Source organism: Drosophila takahashii, chromosome 3R (genome assembly GCF_030179915.1).
Source record: "Drosophila takahashii strain IR98-3 E-12201 chromosome 3R, DtakHiC1v2, whole genome shotgun sequence".
NCBI lineage: Eukaryota > Metazoa > Arthropoda > Insecta > Diptera > Drosophilidae > Drosophila > Drosophila takahashii.
In genome coordinates, this window is record NC_091681.1 from 20535662 (window position 1) to 20550027 (window position 14366).

The following is a 14366-nucleotide window of genomic DNA, read 5'->3' on the forward strand; positions in this document are numbered from 1 at the left end:
AGTGATTTGCCGTATATCAGCCTATGAAATGAAACAATTTTAACTTTAAAAATCCGCAATAAATCTATTCTAACAATAATTAAACTTTTTAATTTAAGTTGGAACTTTTAATTATATTTAATCAGATTTGTTGTCGAGTTTTTACAACTTAAATTCGTTAAAAAATTAAGCTTCAATCCTGTTCATCTGTATAGCAAACAAATTGGGTTAATATAACTCAATATATAATATTTGTCGTCCCGTTAATAGGTGTTCGCTAATAAACAAGATCGATAAGAACCTATTCAAATATTCGCTAGTCGCTTTTGGACCAACATTTTTCTGTGGCTGAATGCAGCATAATCAATAATTTTTAATTTAACAACAATCGCACAATCGTTTCAGCGTAATAACCATTATTATATTTTCAACAATAACAGGCTCCACGGCAATGGCCAGCAATGGAAGCAGCAACAACAAAAAGTCAATTCAATTTTAATGGAGTAGCAATAAAACAGAAAAAGCGCAAAAAATTGATATAGCCATGCGGCATGGCCGTAAGCCGTAAGCTGCAAGCTGTAAGCCAAAACCAAAACTCAGTCTGCCGTGGCAGCAGCACAGCCTGAAAGAGCTGAAAGCGAACCACTCGGGCAATACAATTTTGCAATTGCAATAAAATAATTTAAAGTCGTTTTCATCAACATCAGCTCAAAGAGTTTTGGTTGCCGGTCGAAATGCAAAAATGATTTTGCGGCAATCAGCAATTCGCTGGCCCGATGATGATGACGTTGACTTGTTGATGATCCAAACGATGGATGGCTATTTGAAATTGATTCGCTGTGAATGCGAATGCAAGTCCGAGACATGGCCGTTTCATAGCCATCATGGCCGCATCCAAGCCAATTGCAGGTTCAACCTGGATATCACCCGATCCCAAACCCGATCCCCTGGAGTCTTTACGGCCCCGGCGATTTTCTTAATACGAAACGTGCCTGCCTGATGCGCCGTGTCCAATTTTGTAGTTCGTTCTTTTTGCAGGGTATGCTAAATCGCGCTCAAATCCGTTCTCAGAGTTTCACTTTGGGCCTGGCCTGCATCAACCTAAACGGTCGGCCCAAAGGGGCTGGCCATCGTTTTACTCGATTTGCGGTTAAATTGTCTTGCGAAACAAAACCAATTTCAATTTCAAACAAAACGTTTTGTGAGAATTACGCAAAGGTGTACGCCGGACGTGCTGTCGGTATTGAGTCTCTCTTTCTATCTCCGAGGAACTGCAATAAATATAAATGGTTAGCAATCGAAGCCGATCTCATCGGAAGTGTTTTCGCTGATTGCCATTGGCATTATTGCCTCAAAAGGTCCCAGTCGGTTCACGGAAATGATCACTGCAAATGATTTATAATGAAGAGCAGACGAAGAGCTGGCACTCGGAAAAACATCTATCTAGTTCTGGCTTAACATATTAACAAATCGGAAAGGAGTATAAAATTCTTACCAATTTGAACCCTTTTCATTATTGTTTTTAGGGGTACTTGTCTTTTTAAAGAATATAATAACTTGATGTAACTGTGATATCTTGAATGATTTTATTCTCCGGGCTTATTTTATATTTAAAATACGTTCTAAAACATTTTATACAGACATTTTCTGTTGTGGAAAAACATTTTTTAGCAATAATACTGGCCAAAGAATTTTAGAAAAATATAACTTATTTTTTCTGTGCAGGCCATAAGGTCGACTTTGTTCCTTCTCAATGACAAATCGATTTCAAATTGCTCTGCTGGCCATTTGGTAACACAATGGAAACGCCCACCAACGAGGTCGGCTGCCCTCCCCGTCCTCTATATCATATCTCCTGACAAATTGATATTGTCTAAGCCATTTTCGATATGCATATTTATGTTCTCGATAGGTTTCATTGTCTGACTCACGACATTGTATAGTGTGTTTGGCTTTGGGCTTTATCGTTTTACAATTTTTCTTGGCTTTCATTCACGGAGCTCGGAACTTGGCGGCCTGTCAACGCGAGGGCTCCGTAATAATCGTGGCCACAGCCGACCAAGCGCATCATCCACATCCGGTCCGGTCCGCAGTTCTTTGTGTCTTCGTTGGCCCCTGATAACTTTTCTGATGCGCCGTTGACTGCTCTTGTCATATTATCGTGTTGGCTTGTCAAAAGCGCCAGGCAATTATGGACTGGACTTTGTGTGGGCCACGACTGGAGGTAACATATATTTATGAGGCTCTATGGCCGCCGTCTTTGATTAATGCCTGACAGGCGTGGAGACGCTGAACCGGCCAAATGAATACTAAACTCCGCCATATAAAGGCGACATCAATTAGCTCTCGGGCATAAATACATTAACACAAATCGCCGAGCATTTGGAGTGCCCATGCCCATACCCATACCCCATCTCGTTCCCATTCCCGTCCAGAAACGAAGACCGCTTATCGCCGCTTGTAAATGTCTCAACTATTTGTTAAATGCTAAAGCGACATGGTCATAATGGAAATGACAACTTAACAGCGGCGACGCGGATGGGTATGGCAAAAATGTTAAAAGGCTCGGTCAAGTGGCCAGGTCCCCAGATCCCCATCTCCTCAGCCAGCCAATCCTCCTCCAGCTGGAGCCTTGCCGTGATAACTGTATTGAGAGTGTCATTAACATTTTGATTTGGTTGCCTCGCAGTCCCAGCGCCACTTCAACTCTATTATGAGCTCCGACTGCATTTTGCTGGCTACTTATCTGCACACCAGACATGCACATCATTTGTTAAATAAAATCCACAGAGCGAAAAAGTTAGTTCAGCTGGGAAAGCTCGTATTTTAAATTATTCTGATGATTAAAAAAAATCATTTTGTCCTTGGAAATGTTATAAATTATAATGTAAAAGAAATAAAAACGTTTTTTTATTTCACTTTAGAAATTTGATTTACATTTTAATCTTAAGTCTTAATCACAAGTTGTTTTTCGATCTAAGATATCTCCTTTACATTAATTGACTTAAAAACTGATTTCGGCCAGTGTAGAGTCACTGTCCAGGCTGAAACCTCTTACCCCTCGCGATTGTGCGAGGCAATTAATCAGGTCGATGTTTTCGCATGCAAAATGAAAACACCTTTTTAAAGCAACGAGAACAACCGCAACAACGATGTCATCAATCAGCTGAAACTTGGGACTCCGGGGTGTGGAGCTTGGATCCGTGTGGCACTTCTCGTTTCAAGTGGTGTGGGTGCTGGCGAAATTAAAAAGCGTCAATTTGTCACACGTGGTCAGCTTTTGGAGCGGACAGGATCCTGCCCCCTTGTCCCCATCCGCCGGCTGTCATTAACAACGGTTTTGCGGCCGAGTCTTTAATTGCCCCCGTGTTCGGTTCGAGAATCCGATTCGGAGTTACCAACTTGGCACAGTTTTATTGCCTTCTCTTGGAGAGTTATTAACTGCGCTTGCGATCCATTAAGTAAGCAATTGGAGGACGGTGTCAGCGGATTTGGACGAAGCGTAGGTGTAATGGAAGCTGGCCAATCGGAGTGTCTTGGCGACGGGGTGGGTTAAAGATACTTTTTTGATGGAAGGGGTTCGACGACAACTTACGGCTGCACAGACATACATCAAGCTTTGTCACTCGTCGGTTGATGTTGCACGATGATATTGAACCTAATGGCTGGCCGTTAGCTGGTTAACATATTTCAGAAATATTTAAAAATTTTAGTAGAAGGCTTTTTATTCCAAGCTAAAGAAAATCCTCCCTAAAGCACTTAAACAACTATGTGAAAGCGTTTTTCTAACCACCTTAAAAACATCTTTTATTTCTAAAACATTCTGGGTACGTAATATCATTTTATGCTGTTGAAAACTAAGAACTTTGTTTTTATAGTTCTCTTAATCATGAAATTAATATGATATGAAATACAAATGGATTACAATGTTATTACTTCGCGTATAATGGAGTTCCGTTAAGTACCTCATTCCCACAGCCATTGGGGAACTCTCCGATTCGATGTTCATCATTCTTCCGCTAATGACAGGGCGGCCATTTTAAAAAATTCAAGAGGCTGGTACAACTCAGAGGTTGTTCTTCAACCATTAGCTGCGGACTGCAGTCCCACTCGCAGTAACTCGTGTAACTCCCACTTTGGGACTCGGCGGAGGAGCAAACAAGTTTCATTTGTCAGTTGGCCAAGGCGGCTTTCTGGCTGCAGACCGAGCTCCAGACTCCAGACCCCAAACTCCAGACCGCTGGATGCATTTCCCAACACCTGGACGACGAGGCTTCCCGGCTGACACCGGCATGAGGCCATTTGAAATTAATGAACTGTGATTCACGGCCTCTCTCCGCCCACCGCTTTCTCCCCAGACAACCCCGCTTCCGGCGCAGCTTTTCTATTTCCCATTTTCACCGAAGTGCATTTTCACATGATGAACGAGCCCAAGCCCGGCTATCCCTATCCCGGCATCCTTTTTGCCATTTTTAATTGTTTTGGGAACAGACGGCCAGCAAAGATGAAATTTTTCATTTGTTATACCCGGAAGGGAAAAGGAATAGCTGGAGCAAGGAAAAAATAAATGGAAAACGCTAATTTGCATAGCCATTTGAAAAATGATTTTTGATTTCTGTTTCAGTGTCAGTCGCAAGCTCATTTATAATTTCTCTTTCTCATTTTTCAGCGCATTCCCAGGCGAATGAATATTGGGCATGAGTTCCCAAATTAAATATTAAACACCTCGGCCAGAAACTTGTTAATGATTTGCTTGAAGAAATAAACACATTTTAATTAACATTTAAAATGCGTTTTAAGCAAAAAGCTTTTAAGAAACGGCGCCATAACAATAATCATAACAAAAGCAGAAAACAAAGTCGCTCACAGATCGATGCATCAAAATATGAGAGGCTAAGGGTGAGGAACGCAAAAGCCACTCCAGGGAATCTCGACCTCAAGTGGTTCAAGATGCTGCACTGAAAAATTTCTTTCAATTTTCAAATTTAAATATATATAATATAAAATAATATTCCTTAAGAAAGGCTTTATAAGTTACCATAAAAAAAGGTTAGAAACATGTGCTTTAAAACTATAACTAAAGAGTTCTATTAAAATGAGTCACCTATTTTCTTATCTTCTCTGTTCTGAACTGAATATTTTGGATAATAATAATAGTAACCAGAAAAAGAAAATGATTTTATCTTCCTTCCAGGAACTTCAAGCATTAATATACATTTTCAAGGGTGATTTTCTCCAAGTGTAACTTCGGTTTTAGCCTCAGCTCGTTCATTAACAAGCGCGTCAAAGTGATAAGAATGCGAGAGTGAGCAGTAAGCGGTGAGGAGAGCGGGCGGCAGGTGGGAGCGGTAGAGAAACAGGTCACAATGCTAATTGATTGCAGCGACGTCGCCGTCAACGTGGGCCATACCAATAAAATTATTGAAGCCACCGCCAGGAGACACGCATTTCTCGAGTCGTTTTCGGAGTGTCGATAAGCAAATTGCATCCCAGAAAGATCGAATATGACTCATGCCATGCTATATAGCATTCGAGGGCAGGCACGAGGGCAGGTAGAAAGGTCGCTGGGGATTCGTTAAAATGCCGATTCTTCTAATGCTCTGAGGGTCTGATCGGCCTGATCAGTCTGAGCGGGCTGTCTCAACAAATTAAGCAATTAACTTGGGTAGTTGAGATAACCATATAAAATATATTGCGGGAGGAAGGTGTCTGTTTAATATTTGTAACCCGATCGTGGCGATTAAAATGCATTTAGCCAATTTGTATATGCAAATCAAAGTCGAACGAACGGGTTGTAGAAACTTCGATTCGAAACTCAAGTCAGGAATGGCATGCCGAGACACTTTTACGATCCGCATTTTAATGGCACTTAAATGTTATAATTTGCTTTCAAAATATCTAATGTCTGTCCGAGATCTGTGTCGTCGGTGGAGGCATTTGTTTAGTCATTTTATGGAGGCCCGATCTAAAAGGCTTAAACGAAAGCTTCAACACTCATAGAAATTTTCCGGTAAAATCGCCCTAAAAACAAGGAAAATCGCCCTAAAACGGGGGTCAATGGCGACTAGGCAACAAAATTAGGGCAAATTGCCCTAAAAATACGGGTGAATTTGTCATACATTTAGTGTGATTTTTCGTAGATCTAGGGCGATTTTTCTATTTTCAAAGGTAATTGCCCTAAAAATAAGAAATGAGACCCTTAAACTAAAGGCAGTTTCCTTTAAATCCAGGGCGATTTTTTTGAACTTATAGGCGAATTGCCCTGGAAATCGGAAAAAATACCTTTAAACTAAAGGCAATTTTTTATAAATCTAGGGTGTTTTTCTGGATTTTAAGGCGAATTGCCCTAGAAATAAGGAAAAATATCCTAAAACTAAAGGCAGATTTTCAAAAATCTAGGGCATTTTCTCTGGATTTATAGGTGAATTGCCCTAAAACATGCAAAATGCTCCCCAAAATTTCACGGCCATTTTTCATAAATAAAAATACAATTTCAATATATATATATTTTTTTTTTATTTTTTTTTTGTTGTTATTTACATTAACTACAAATATATTTACACAATTTATATTCTTGCTCCCGGCGTCCTTTTTTGTTTTTGCTGTCGGCACCAACACTGAATGGATCGCAAGCCAAATTAAAGTTGATTGTATCTCTATTAAATGAAAACGGTCTAATTACACTATGCAGCATCAAAAATTAACCTCGATAAATGCTATATTTTTGGATTCGTTACGAATTCCCAAGTTAAACTGCGTTTTCCAAAGAGTTCCCCGACGCAAGGATTCTTAGCAAAAGGACCTCAAAGTTCGAAAAATGCTGAAATTGGCCAACTTTGCGGAGCTCTCAGAGGCAAATGGATGCATGGCTTGGTTTGAAGTTAAAGTTTTTAAAAAGATACACCCTTTATCTTTCAAACCCCATACATAAAATAATTTTAGGATTTTTTTTAAGGCAGAAATAAATTTCAAAAAACATAGTCAAAAAACTGAAAAACATACAGCTGCGGTCAAAATAGTAGTAGTGTTGCCGCCTTGTGTTTTTAAAAGTTTGATGTTGTAATTTTTTCTTATCCAATTAGTCTAATAGTAAAATTATAATCAATACAATATTACCAGGAAAAGATCAATTACAACAACAAACTTTTAAATACACAGGGCGGCAACACTACTACCATTTTGACCGCAGCTGTATACTTTTATGTTTTTTGACTATGTTTTCTAGAATTTGTTTCTGCCTTAAAAAAAATCTTAAAAATTTTTTAAGTATGGGGTTTAAAAGATAAGGGGCGTATCTTTTAAAAAACTTTAGCATCGAATCAAACCATGCATCCATTTGCCTCTGAGAGCTCCGCAAAGTTGGCCAATTTCAGCATTTTTCGAACTTTGAGGTCCTTTTGCTAAGAATCCTTGCGTCGGGGAACTCTTTGGAAAACGCAGTTTAACTTGGGAATTCGTAACGAATCCAAAAATATAGCATCCATCGAGGTAAATTTAAAAAGCACTAAAAATGCTGCACAGTGTTATTATATGATAATTGAAAAAAAGAGAAGCACTTACCTTCAGAGCTTTCCAAAAATTTGAGCAGGTTTATTTCCTGTTGCTTCCTTACTCCTGCTTTTAATAAGTCCGACAAGTGGTTTGCGAAAGCTGGATCTGAAAAGCGTTCTCGATCTAAAAAAAAAAAAAAAATTTTATAAGAAATTAATATAAAAATGCACAGCCAACACACACAATTTTCATTTAGCCTGCGATTGCGTTTGCTGCTACTCCTAGAAAAAAAAAGAAGCAGCAAAAGCAAATTTCGAGCACTGACGAAATGTCGCAATAGAAATTTGGGGGTTGTTTTGGCATATGCACTTGTGAATGCGGTTTGTCCGGTGCATAAATACAGATTTCTTGTAAATATATATATATGTATGTGTGTATTCTGTTGCATCATTTTTTTAACTCAAGCATTATTTACATATACACATACATATATGTATACTCTTATTAATGATCTTACTTTGTTCTGCCACACTTCCGCTTCTGGACCGACTAGTTGAACAGGAATTTCTCCTCGTAGCTGCTTCCACTCAAATTTTTTAAAGTTTCAGCTGCATTTTCCTTTGTTACAGATATGTAAATTCAATTAGTTATTAATATCAAAATTGCACAATTATATATGTATGTACTCACCAGAAAACAGAAAAAGAATCGCCTCCCAAGTCCTTTAATAGCGTTTACATTTTTCACTTTTTCACAAACAAAAGGTTTCATACAAACACGTCTTTCACTGCCAAGCGCCCGAAAAATTATGACAAAGTCTAGACAATGCAACTCTTTCTACCCCCACCCTTGCCACTGCAGCGGACGAAAAGTAGCAAAGAAGAAGAAAAAGGGTGGACTTCTCTAAAGTCAAATGCGCTCAGCATCAAAATTCACAGAAAAAGGTCCGCCCTAATATACACACACATTCACTTGTTTTGACCTGTCAACCACACACACATACACACATGTATTACATATGTATCCATTAATTGCGTCTTAAAATTTCGTTTGACTATTCCTTGTTTTTAGGGCAATTTCAGAACATTTGTTTTGCTATTTTGTTCAACGTTTTAGGGCGATTTCGCCCTAAAAAGAAGGAATTACTTTTGGAGTCGACTCGCAAAAATTCGCCCTAAAAAACAGGACAAATTGGCCTTTTTGGAAAAACTAACCCTAAAAAATATTTTCCATGGCGATTTTTCGTAACTTTAGGGCTAGCCACCCGTATAATAAGAAAATTTTTCGTAGTTTTAGGGCGACCTCGGTTTTAGGGCGACTTTTCTAGTATTTAGGTAAAAATTTCTATGAGTGAAGTTTGTGTGGTGTGGTGTTGTTTTGTTTGTTTTTTACGAGCGTGTCTTATTTAATTATTTTTATGTGGCAAACAGATAGTAAAAACTTGAATTTTTTCTTCAATATAAGGCTAAAAGAGCTGTTATAAAAATTAGTTCAATGGGCTAATATATTTAGGAATTAAGTAAGAGAAAAGCAAATTTCTAATATCAAAACTAAACTTTAAAACGAATTATCTACTGGGAGCCAAAGCGTAATATTTCGAACTGGTGCTGTTAGCTAATTAATTTTTGATAGAAAACAAGACTCACATTCGGGGAATTTATGACCCACATATCATACACCCTCTGCCAAAACCAACCCCTACTGCAGATTCAATCTCACACCCAAAAAGCCACTTGAAACAATAAAAATCATGACCCCCCATTGCAAAGTAGACGGGAATGATCCATAAATTTCGGAGCTAATCGCACACACAGCCAGAAAACAGTGCGGAAATTGTTCGTAATCATACGAAAATTGCCTACAAATGAACTGCTTAACGGTGTGTCGCCCATTCAGACAATCGCAATCAGAGTCGCCCCCAATGGAAAGCGCCAGAAAGCACCCACACAATCAGCCACAGTTTCCCCGCAGAAAACCCATTTAACCCGGCCCCGAAAATTGTGCCAAATTTGCGTTTGCGGCCCAAATCCTCGACTGGAATTGCGCGCGGGCATATTTAATTTATAAAACAGCTAAAACGGCACCCACCAAATTGGCCAGGAAACCGAGGGGTGAGTGGGTGAAAGGGGGAAAAGCACAGGGGTGAACGGGCAAGGAAAGTCCTTTGTGAAGCGCGCCAGCGAAAAATGCGTGGAGAAAATCAGTTACTTATTAAAAATGCCCATATACATGAAACAAACATGAGCCCAAGTATTTGTATATGGTTACATTAGCGTACATAACTGCCTAAGTGTGCTGCATAAAAATCAGTAGCTCCTTCTTGGCACTCGATGGGCGATGGGAGTGGGTGCGAAATTAATTAGAAGCACCCTTATGGATATGGCGAGGTAAAAGGGAAGTCTACTTCGGAACCCCATATCGTTTTCTTCTGGGAAATATACGAAATTGAAAATTTCCATCAAAAACCCTGTCTAATTGAGCTGAGCTCTTAAAGTTAACGAAAAAAGAGGGTTCCTAGGGAGTATTTGGAATCACTTATTTTGATTTCAAATTGCTGTCGCAGTCTGAAATCTAGGATGGTGTTGGGTCTGGGTATAGATCCAAAAGTATCGATTTTTGAAATATTTAAGTTTTAAATAATTTCGTTGTAAAATACATTTTGTCCGGAATGATTGAAAGAACTATTTCGAAAAAAAAACAATTAATAGAGTCATTTAGTATCCCTAAGAAGTACCAACTTTAAGAATTAATAATTAATATAGTAATTCTTCTTAGGTATTCAACTTAAGTTTAGCTTTCAACTCTTCTCCACCGAAGTCTTAAGCAACTCAAAGAAAGAAATCAGTGTTGTTGGATTGAGCCAAATTATCAGAGACGTGGGGCGCCGTTCTCTTTTCTCCGTTCGCCTCGAAAATGGCTAAAATGTATACCCCACACACTCAAACACAACACATTCTTGGCCACAAGACTGATCAATTATTGATGCGTTAATTTATCGCTTGGCAAATTGTGTGGCCAATTGGCTAAAGCAAAAACACACGCATTGAACCGAGCCGAGCCATTTTGGGCAGCCTGGCCAATCGAAGTCAAGTGTGGACAGACGGATCTAGTTTCGAAAAACAATCACGACGGCCTTGGTCTAGGAACGGAACTTGAGTTTGATTTCACTGAGGGAAGCGCTCGCTCCTTGTGTTGAGGGAAATCACTTAGATGAAACCCACACACTCGGATACTGACAACATGGATGGCAGGGAAGGTATATATAGGTAGCAATATAAAATAAGATATTTTAATTATTTTAAAGTTCTATGGTGGGCGCATTTATTATATTATACATATTATAAAAATATAAATATACTGGGTAGACCCACTGCCCATCTCTGACAATAACTTTGGCATTCACACCAGTGCTGCCATCACTCAGCTTGAAAAACCGGACAGAAAAGTCAAAAAAAAAAGGGAAAAAGAGGACAAAAAAAATTTAAAAAAGGACAAAAAAAAGGACAAAAGTAAATGCGCCTCCATTTTTCTGTTTTTACCAAAGGGTGATATATTTACTTAATATAAATGGATTTTATATTAAATTAAATTATGTAATGATCTATTGCGCCTGACTCACAACCTTCTTCGTTTGATCATTTTACCATGGTCAATTTTTGTGCGTATACGTAATAATCTAAAATTATTAGAATAATAAAAGCATTTCAAGTAACTATATTGGTAATACAAAAAAATGCAATATCTGCGTCAAACCCGAATAAGAGTCGTTCAAATATGAAATTTTTTTCTGACAAAAAGGCTGAGAGTAAAAATTGAGAACTTTTTAAAGTGTTTTCCTCTTTTTTTTGCTACAGAAAAAATCGTACTATAAAGAAAGTCCATCGACTGCATTACATCCCTTTGATAATTTGTAAAAAGAATTATTTTTAAAGTGCCGAACTATAAGAATAATGGTTAAAACAGCGTTTTAGCATATAAAAGCAGGTTTATACACTTTCGACTAGCAAAAATAACACTCAAAACCTTATCTTTGAAAAAAGGACAGATTTCCGGATAGGGGATGTTTGAATTTTTTTCCGGATAAAGTCGTTAAAAAAGGGACAGATCTGTCCGGAAAGAGGACAAAATGGCAGCACTGATTCACACAAGTATTCCCTGGCATGTGTGCATTTGAGAGGGACTCGCATAAAGGTAAAACTGTCACCAATAATAGCCAAGCCCTGACCGCACATAAAATCCTTGCTGCGGCAGCCTGAGAGAAAGTGAGACCGCTACAGCGGTTGGGGCTGAGAAAGGGAGGGCCAGAGGTGGCCATAATCAGTATTGGCATTTTAAGTGACACTTGGTCGGCCCAGCTCCGCCCCCGAAAAGTCCCCTGTCACACCAATCTGGATCACATCCCCCTGCCCCGCCTTCGAACTAAAGTCGCGCCATGCCCTGCCATTTGTATATGAGCCAAATAAAAATGCATACCAAATGAAGCTGGCAACACTGCCAGGAATCCGAGCGGCAGGAGAGGCTCCTGAGGCGGTATTATTCGGAGGCACTTGCGCAAAACTTTGCTGCTGAATATTCCATGAAGTTGCCAATAAAGTCAAGTGGCAAGTCCTGGCAGCAACTGAAACAGTCGCTGCACTAGTTACAGTGCATACACTGAGAGAATTCTTAGAGAGAGAGGGAAACTGTACCGGTAACAATGAACGGAATTCGATTAGTTTAAAGGGACATTTTATCATCACTTTTAAACTAAATAATCATATTCCCAAATGATGCAGCCTTTTAGAAATATCGTTTGAGGGGTTGATTTTCTTGTAGATCAACTATATCTAGATTTATAATTTTTTTGTTTCCCTATTTATCAACTTTTTAATTTCTGGTTTTGTTTGCTTCGAAAACAATGAGACAAATCAATTGGATGGTTTACCCATTAGTGAAGGTATTTTGTATTTATTAAAAGCTTAGGATATTCAGTTTTAGTACGGATAATGATTTATTTGTTTTGGATTTCGTAGATTTCTTTGGATTTCTTAAAAACAATATTCGAAAAGGCCTTCCATCTTTGTTTCTCTTTTAATAAATTAAATTTTTGTTGCCATTTATTCTCTGGAGATCAAAACTTATTCTCCCAGTGTGGGTGTAGATACACTTAAGCTAAGTTCTGTTCTGGTTGATGCTGTTTTCCCCACTGTTGTTGCTGCTGTGTGTCTGCCATCCGATTGCAGTGCGCTGCTGCATACTAATTTTCCACCACCCTGCCATCGCCCACCGGCATCTCCGTTCTCATCTTGGGATCGGAACCACCACCACCAACTCCTCCTCCTCCGCGTCCTCCTTCCTCCGGAAAAAGGAGGCGATGTGGTGGTCTCGGCATCATTCCGTATTCATACCAAGCACCAATTCCTCGTTGTTGCTGCCGCTGCAGTTATTGTTGTTGCCTGCTATTAAGTGAAATAAAAGTAAAAATGCAATAAAAATGTTGGCCGCCTCTCGTTTTGCATTAAAATTGCATTACAATTGCCATGGATGGAGGCACTGTTGTTGTTGTTGCTTTTATTATGGCAATTGTTTCTGCGTTGTTGTTGCTCAAATGAAATCCAATTAGCCGACTACAAGGCCTACCAGCAGCAACAGCAACAGCAAAAGCAACAGCAACAATGACATTGCGAGGCGGTACGAGGAGAAATGGCAGTTTGCCTCGTGACTTTTTCCAGAGTCCTTTCCTTGGGGATGTGCGTGTATCTGTGTATCTCTGTATCTGTGTGCGCCTTGCCAATTGAATATGCAGTAATTGCCTTTCTTCATTTTTGGCCATGATTCTTTTTCGTGTCTGACACAGAAACATGACCAGTTAAGTGCAAAAATGAATATTTATAACCGTTATTTCTAGGATTGGACCCGATTAAAATGCTAAGTGAACGGTGGGTTATTGCGGTTGGCTCTTGAGCCATTTCCATTGCTTAAACTACTGTTTGCCTTTGATTAAACTAAGGATGTTATAATTTGTATCAAGGAAAAAATAGATAGAAAGCTAAATAATATTTTTATTCAATATTTCTTATTGTATTTCTTATGTGTAAAATTAAATCACTTGTATAAATATTTTATTTTATACTTAGAGATGTTTTACGGTTTTCTTCAAGCTCTAAAATTAATAATATTTCTTTAAACTTTAAGGTCGGTTGCACTCTAAGTTCCCATACGTTTTCAATGTTTTACCCTAACTTTAAATTTAGCATTAATTAAAAACAAAAGTTTGCTATGATAAAACGTTTATATAAAAAAAACCTATATTTAATTTTACATGAGGACAATAAAGCGATATTTAAGCATTAAAACGGTTAAGTAGTAAAGTGGACTTCCTATATTAGTAAGCATTTCCCCCATCGATTTGTGAAGGAGCTCAGAAATAGAGTTTATAGCACATTCCACAGCTCGACTGTATCTCGGCTAATGAAGAAGGAGTACCGAATCACTTTTGGCCCCACACGCATCCCAGGCATTCTGGATTTGGATGCCAGGCATTCGGCTCGAACAACACCTGAGGCTGAGATCCCAGGTCCCAGATTCCGACCAGCGATGAGCAATAACATGGCTCGTGCCCAAGGAAAACTGTCAATTAACCCGTGGGGTGAACTTGTGGAAAATGCCAGAGAGCTGCTGCATCCGCTGCATCCGAGGCAATTTGCATTTGCCTGGCCTGGCCAAATGGATTGGATTCGTGTGGTTTGGGCCGGGGGCTCCTTATCGCTATCGCCGCCTGCCAAATGCCAGGCGATAGCGAGCGGAACACTTGGCGCTAATAAAGATCTCAGTAGTCGGTGGTGAGTAGTGAGTAGTCAGTGGGTAGGGACACTAGTTACCCCCTCCCCACCCCTGTGAAATCCGCTGCTTTGTGA

General features: G+C 39.2%; 1 long non-coding RNA gene across 1 annotated transcript; it reads right to left on the reverse strand.

Annotated features, from left to right (window-relative positions):
* Nucleotides 1–6563: 6563 nt before the first annotated feature.
* On the reverse strand, nt 6564–8363 carry LOC138913591 (uncharacterized). Its single transcript, XR_011419380.1, has 4 exons — nt 8161–8363; nt 7988–8088; nt 7540–7653; nt 6564–6635 (listed from the first exon to the last, which is right to left on the reverse strand). It is a non-coding gene; the product is annotated as an uncharacterized lncRNA (long non-coding RNA).
* Between the last annotated feature and the right edge of the window lie 6003 nt (nt 8364–14366).